A 7,690-nucleotide genomic window follows, 5' to 3' on the forward strand; every position below is an offset into this window, starting at 1 on the left:
GAATGGCTGCCAGATCTTTGTAAACCTTTGATTGAGCCCTGAGTAGTGTGTTTGAGTTGTTCTACTTTAAGGTGTGTCATTATGTCCTCCACCCAGCGTTTATGAGAAGGTGGTGAAGCGTAACGACTCAGAACCTCAGAACCCAAAAGCACGATACCAGAGACAGGAGCAGAGTCCAAAATACTTTAATCAGTCCAAAAAAAATGAGCAGGGTCACAAACTAGGGACTAAGGCAATACTCAAGACCAGGAAACAGGCAGGATCTAAGGTAACAGGCAAGCAAACAGGTAGGCATAGACATGCTGGAAGGCTAGGTAAGCACGCTAGACAATCTGGCGAGGGGCGTGTGAAAATGGACCAGTATATATAAGGAATGACTGATGAGCCGAATGGGATCCAGGTGAGGAGATGGGTGGGGAAACTCAGGTGAGGGGAATGAGGTGATTGCAGGGCAGATGGGTGTGGCAGGATCTGCAATGACAGGAGAGTAAGAGATCAGGCAGGTGAACAACATGAATAGTCACTAAGACGGTGAACCCGTGACAGTGAAGTCTTTTTTCATCTGAGCAGGATCAGCTGCAATCACAACCACAGCTTGGTGAGCTGACATTCTTAAGTCCTGCAGGGCCACTTCAAATATGGCTGTCATTGGGTTTGGTTGAACCTCTGTCCAGAAATCTTCCAACTTTGGACTGGCTGAGGGTGCCTTGATCGTGTCTACAGCTTGGGCAGTTTTCATCTGTTCCTGGAAAAAGTTTGGCCAATCTACTGCTGGTTGGGTGAAGTCTATGGACTACTTTAAACTGTAACAGTCCATGTCATTAAAGACGTATGTACTGACCTGTCCGCTAACTGCCACATTACTTCCAGTATGTCTGAGCCCAATTCCACCTTCCACTGTTGCTTAATGTGATCTAGTGAGGGGGATCCGGTACTCTAACTCATGCAAAGATATACCCCAGAATATAAATATAGATCTGGAAATGTGCATGATACACACCCTTTAAAAGACCTGTGAATCAATTAGGGAATAAAAGCAACTTCAAATCTGTTTGGAAGTTTGGCCCAGTAGATTACATTTATAGGAGATGTGCCTTCAAAGCACATTTATAGATTTGCAGACTTTATTTGACTTAATTTCCTCAGTATATTCATCTTCCTTGTTTTTCTGCTATTTATGAGCCTTATTTCATCTCCTCTTTAGGAATGATACTGACTGTTTCATGCGTTTGTGTCTCTATGTAGAGGACTTTGTAAACTCTTTAGTGCTAATGGATTATACAGTAGCTCATGATTGGATGATGCATCTTCTCTCTCTCTGAAACTTGCATGATTTGTGTGGGAAAACACATTTACTTGATTTTGAGTGAAATACTGATTCATTGTCATTATGGAGTTGACCTTGGACAAACAGTAAGTAGTTTCACAACATGATGTTATTAACATACTATTGGTTCCTTCAAACCAGACCTTGGATATTCATATTCATTCATTAAATATGAAGCATATGAAGCAGCTCATACATTTTGCTCTTAATAACTTCACTGGTGACTTTGCTGCCATTCATTTTGTCACTCAGGGAGCAAGGTCCATGTGAAGGGAGACAAAGACATGACATAAACACAAGCACAGAAATACTGCATGCGGTGTACTTTTCACATTATGTATACTGTGTATCACTGTATACCTCATTAATTTTTATACCAGCATTGTGCATGATAAATATTTCATTAATGTATGAAATTCAAGTCATTGCCATATTTTGTTTTTAAAGAAATTATTGGCGCTTGCATAAGCTTCCTCTGTCTGTACGATGCATGTTAGGGCTTTCAGTATCATTTCCTATTCGCAGCTTTGAAAATGTTCTTAGTATCAATCTCTTCCTTTGCAGCACCAGAATCCTCCTCTGACATCAAAAAGTGTATTTGCCTCTTCCAACATGTCAACATCATCGCTGTCAACATTAGACTGAAGATATCACATCAAAGATGTTCCCCTCTGTCTCATTCACTTCCTTACACAGGCTTCATTTACCCTATGATAGCAGTCAGTGATGTTATATTGATTTGTGGCACCAAACTTAGCGAAGGCCTTGTCTCAGGCTGTGATTGACAGCACTGCCTCATGTGGGCACTGACACCGGAACTGAAACATTGACTGTAGGCTCGAACCAAAATCAATCAAGATCACTTTGGCATGACCAACTCAGCCTGTCTTTCCATAGCTGTCAGGTGACTTGTCAGATGGAGAACTGTATGATGACTGTGTGATGAAGGCCCTATGTAAACATTGTTGGGGTCCAATGTGTATTTTCCTAGCCAGACTACTGACATGACTACAGTTGCAACTGTTGACATAAATAGCAACATTGTTCAGTCAGAGTATGTTTTCCTGTTTTAGTTTTTGTTGTTGGTGAAATGGACTCATTAAATTACATGCAGATTGATGTATAGCATGCCAGCTTCCTTGTAAAATTGATCTGTGCTTGTGGTTTGAGATAAGAAGATTATAAACTAGTGTAAGTTCTATTCATTAGGAAGAAACTTCCTATCTGTAGATATTGGGATTATCTTTGTAATCCCAAAATCTACAGAATGCTTCTGCCATTATAATGTCATTCAGGATGGCAAACAATCATAATAATTGGTAAAATAATATTCTAAATAATGTCTCCTTGGGAATAGATTTCTTGACTTAATACAAATTTGTCATATTTCCTCAATGAACTTTATCTTTTGTGCCTTCATTCTCTTTGATTAATTCCCCAAATTAAGCCCAACTAGCTACTTAGAGCTGCATAAATTAATCACAAGCTATCAAACCCACCTGTAATATTTTGACCTTTTAGAGCTGGGTAACATGTTAGCAAATAATTAGTCTATTTTCACATTCAGAAGACACAACATGAGCATTAATTTGGAGTTGTCCCTCAGCCTCTAGCTTCGGTTTGGTCTCCACCAACTCCTGATGAAAAAATATCTGTGCCTTTAGCAGCTAAATGATTCTCTTACTTTCTTACTAGAGTTCACCACCTAGTTGCTAACTTTGTTCACTATTTGGTCAACAATCAATTTTTCTGAGCTTTTCAAACGAGCTGCCACTGCAGAAAAACGGGTAGATGAAAGTGGTTATACTGAACCATACAGTACATTTGTGGACCATAAAACCAAATCAATGAGCAACAACGAAAGTGTTTGTAGCTGTTCTGAGAAGACATGCAGTGAGTTATACAAATGTGTAATGGTGTACAATTTTAGACAATCTCACCTTAAAGGCATGAGTGGTGTTGCACATTTGTGCACATGAAAAAAAGATAAAAGTGTGTAGAATGAAAAAGAGTGCTTGAGAGAGAAGTTCAAACACCGTCTATTTTCTCACCTTTGGAAATCAGTCGCTGGGTGACATAGGCGTGAATGTCGGCTTGTCGGTTTTGGAAAGTCACAAAAATTGTCACACGCAGCTCCCCGATTCTGTTGTTGGAAAACTGTGTGGGAAGGGGGTTTTAGACGCTCATCAAGCATCCAAAAATCAGTTCTGTTGAAGCGTAGTGACGCCTTTAAAACTGTAACCCTGCACAACTGGGAGATAATTCTCTGTGGGTTCATCATGATGAGCGACACCTTTCACAATTTATGCGGTCATTTGATTAACAATATTGATTAGTAAAGCTTTAACAAACTTTAATTTGACATTTCCAAAGTGATGTTGCCATGCATGTCTATAAAATTGTAACCTTTTGTAATCTAAGGTTTTACAAGCTTAATGGATTCTGTTCTCAGTCCACCATTGGTTCTTGGATGCCGCCCTTTAATTATCATTGTGCTGTGATGATGAGTCTCTAGACTATAAAGAATCATGTCCTGTCTCCTATCTTCATGAGCCTACATTGAATGAAAATGTCTCAAACCAATGAGGTCTAATATTAGTCTTTCTTCATTGATAACCTCAATAAATACTCTCAACTGATCTTTCTTTGTGGAAATTCTATTAAGGTGAAAGTATCAACAGAGATATATGGGGCAGTTCCATGTGCATATTTACTTAAATCCCATCCTCCCTCATCTGGGAAGTTTTTCTAGTACAAAGCTGTACGTAAAACTTCAGAGGTGCCTGTCTTCAATATTCTTCTTATCTGTTACCTGAATCCCCCAGCAATGGAATCCTTAATCTCTACTCAGGGATGGAGAGGACAGCCCATTTCAGCCGGTGGTGTAGGGAAAGGAAAGAGAGGGCTGGCGGCTGGGTTGGGGGGGGGGTGTTACACTCTAATGAAGGCTCCTCACCCTCCTGCAAAGCACACGGTGTGATATTCCCCGACAGGCAGAAATACATTAGCCTCTGACTGTCCATTCCCCATTTGACAGCATTACACAGCCAGGCCGAGGCAGGGGATCAGGACAGACTGCTGCCTCAGAAATTCCCACTTTTTCTTTTCCTGTAGAGCTCTGACTGACACCTCAAGTCACCACTGACAGTAATGCAAATAGCAAATCACATGCTGACAAACATCAAATGTTGGGAATACATAAACAGCAAAATATCAATTCACAAGCGACCCTTTTGGTGTAAAACACTCAATGATTTATTTGATCAGCGGAGGATAAGGGATGATTTATGATTCACTTTATGCCCACCGTTCAACAGCCAACACAAACGTATTGGTATGCGGACCAAGTAATGTTTTTGGTTCACTGGTTACAATCAAAGCTGGGTTATTATAGTGGTGCAGCCCCAGCAACAGAGCACCAGGAGAGAGAGAGCGAGAGAGAGAGAGAGAGAGAGAGAGAGAGAGAGAGAGAGAGAGAGAGAGAGAGAGAGAGAGAGAGAGAGAGAGAGACAGAGAGAGAGTGTGTGTGTATCCATTGTATATTTGTGTGAGAGTGTGTTCAGTGTGTCCTGAGCTTATCTGGTGCTAATGCATCTACAAGAGGAGGTCCCTCTTCTACTGCTCTATTGTGCGTCTCTTTCACAGTTCACAAGTCCCTGCTGTTAAGAGAGAACAAATTACAAATGTGATTGACTACTATGTGTAAGGTACACTTATATTTTAGATGTTAAATCCTGTCAAGAAATAAAAAAAAAGACTAATAATACTAATACAGGTTTTTCTATGAGCATAGAGTGAGCAGCCTATTGAATTTTTATGTAAATTAATCTAAAGTTATCTGCTACAATGATAAAACAACAAAATAGTAACTAAGTGAAAAAAGGAAGTAAAAATAAGACTATTTTAAAAATAGGATACTTCAAAGACATACACATTATCTCTCCCAAAGGTGAATCTTTTTGTCTATAATCTCCAGCTTGTGTTTACGAGACGTGACTGTCAGTCAGCCTTTTGCTGACCTTGCTCATGCAGGCACTGTTCCCGTTCTGTTATCTTTCTCGCTCATCGAGGCTGCTGTAAAGCTGCTCTAGATAACGTTCTCCGGTCATGAGGACCCTTCCACCCCCTGCAGTCACTTAATACATGTCTCAGGAGGACAAGCCCGATGCACTGATACGTGTACATACAGTATACTGTATGTAAGTATGGTCATATTTTTCCCATTGTATGTAATGCATTTGGACATCAATACCATGACTTTTAGATTTGCACTGATTGAACAGAGGTCATAGAATCCTTACAATATGATACAAGTCAAATTTTTATTATAATGTCATCAATAATGCCCAATACATTTCTAAATTATATAGTGCGAGAAGCATTTTATGAAAGCCTGTGCTACTGGAGATGTCAATTATAATAGCAGAAATTGCTACCTTTTGCATCATATTGAACCTTGCATGTATTGTAGTTGTTGGTAGGTTTAAATTCTTCATGGGCGGCATAAGAATGAAAAAAAGTAAAAATGGTAAACAGCATTTATACAGTGCTTTTCTAGTCTACCGACCACTCAAAGCACTAAAACACATGCTAACATTCACCCACTCACACAAACATTCAAACACTGATGGCAGAGGCTGCCAACCTGCTCATCAGGAGTGATATAGTGCTTTTACAATGTTTCTAATGCTCACTCACTCATTCACACACACACACACACACACACACTCACACACACACTCACACACCGATGGCACAGCCATCAGGAGCAAAACACAAGATATACAAATAAGTTCCAAATGTATTATAACGATAGGCTACCGGTAAATATGATGTTGCTACATACAATGTATCTCATGCACATTTTCTCACTACAAGCTAGCCAGAACATGTGGCCAACATAAATACACCATCTGTAATTTTATCTGCACACAAACCATTCAAATATGTCTGATTTGTGAAAATATACATATACATCAATAAATAAACCCAAAGGTTACCTTTACATACCGACCATGCTTTCAAAGATGATGTCAGATAAAAAGATATAAGCTTTCCTTAGGCTCTGACATGGAGAACTGCCCAAATGCCTACTGTTGATGTCATCAACTGATGTCATCTCACCTTGAAAGTGCACAGACAGGGAAGAGCACTAACTCTTTGATCTTAATATCTTAGAAATTTGAGTATTTGGTTAATGAGTGCGTGGATACTCTTGATTAAGTGAGATCTCCCCAGTTTGTTCCTGTCTGTGTGCATGTTAGTGAGCTCTTAGCTGTTTACTGTCTATATGTTATTGGTTAACCTGCTCTCCCTTGCACAAAGTTTTTTTAACTGCATCAGATTATTATACTGAGTCCATGTAACTGTAACAACTCAGGACAATTTATAAGATCTGGCAGCAGTTTACTACCTATATCCAGTTAGTTGGATGAATTGCTGTGTGAGCATAGCTATCCTTTCACTTCACTTCCATTGAAATGAAATGGATAGGTATGAATGCAACATAAATTGAGCACTGGTTTGGTAACAAATCAGTACCATCAAATAATTGGCTTAATAACATTAACAATAACAATTATTGTATTGTGTTACTCGTTAAACTCAAGGAGACCTTTCTGAGTCCATGGACTAGTTGAACTGAAATGGTTTTCGATTGAAAGAGAGAAAGAAAAGTAAAAACATAAACAGAGTGTCTCTTTTAGTAGGAATCCAAAGGGGTACACCCGCGTGTTGCAAGCAGTGTGAGTGCGTAAGATAAGCCTTTATTGATCTCCAAGAGGGAGAGGCAGTGAGAGAGGTAGAGCTGTTGTATCTCTGCTGAGTATGGTCATAAAGTGGACTTTTTTAAATACTTATTTTGTTAATTTTATATATATACTTAGAATTTATTATAAATTATATAATGATGATATGATGCTACACATAGTTGAGATAGGGTCGTATGAGAAAGCTGCCTGTAAAAGTCAAAGTCCTACACATGGTTCATCTCATAAGGGGAACAGTATGGAGAGCTGCAAGTAGTTTGGTTTCTGTCAGATGGAAGCTTAGTCCAAGGGAGATAGATCAGTTGAAAAAGAATATGGATACCAAGGATAGTGAAGAAAAGCTGATGTGAGGGTTAATAGACAGGTAATAGACAGGGAGAATAGACAGAACACACACACAGGAGCTGTGTTGAGAACTATAAACAAATACAGTATATATATAGTGAGTTCTGGTTCAAGACATATTTAGTGTCATGTATCAAAATGTTGAATTTTGACAATTTAACACGATTTATGTATAATTTCCAACAGAGTGTATGAGCTGTTATCACCCCAAAGAATTTGTTCTCATACAGTCTTATCAATTTCAACATCA

At 39.1% G+C, this 7,690-nt stretch overlaps 1 long non-coding RNA gene across 1 annotated transcript; it reads left to right on the forward strand.

Moving 5' to 3' along the window:
* Positions 1–382: 382 nt before the first annotated feature.
* LOC121904479 lies at positions 383–2,455 on the forward strand. Its single transcript, XR_006098242.1, has 2 exons — positions 383–869; positions 1,892–2,455. It is a non-coding gene; the product is annotated as an uncharacterized LOC121904479 (long non-coding RNA).
* The last annotated feature ends 5,235 nt before the right edge of the window (positions 2,456–7,690 follow it).

Source organism: Thunnus maccoyii, chromosome 9, assembly GCF_910596095.1.
Source record: "Thunnus maccoyii chromosome 9, fThuMac1.1, whole genome shotgun sequence".
NCBI classification, from domain to species: domain Eukaryota; kingdom Metazoa; phylum Chordata; class Actinopteri; order Scombriformes; family Scombridae; genus Thunnus; species Thunnus maccoyii.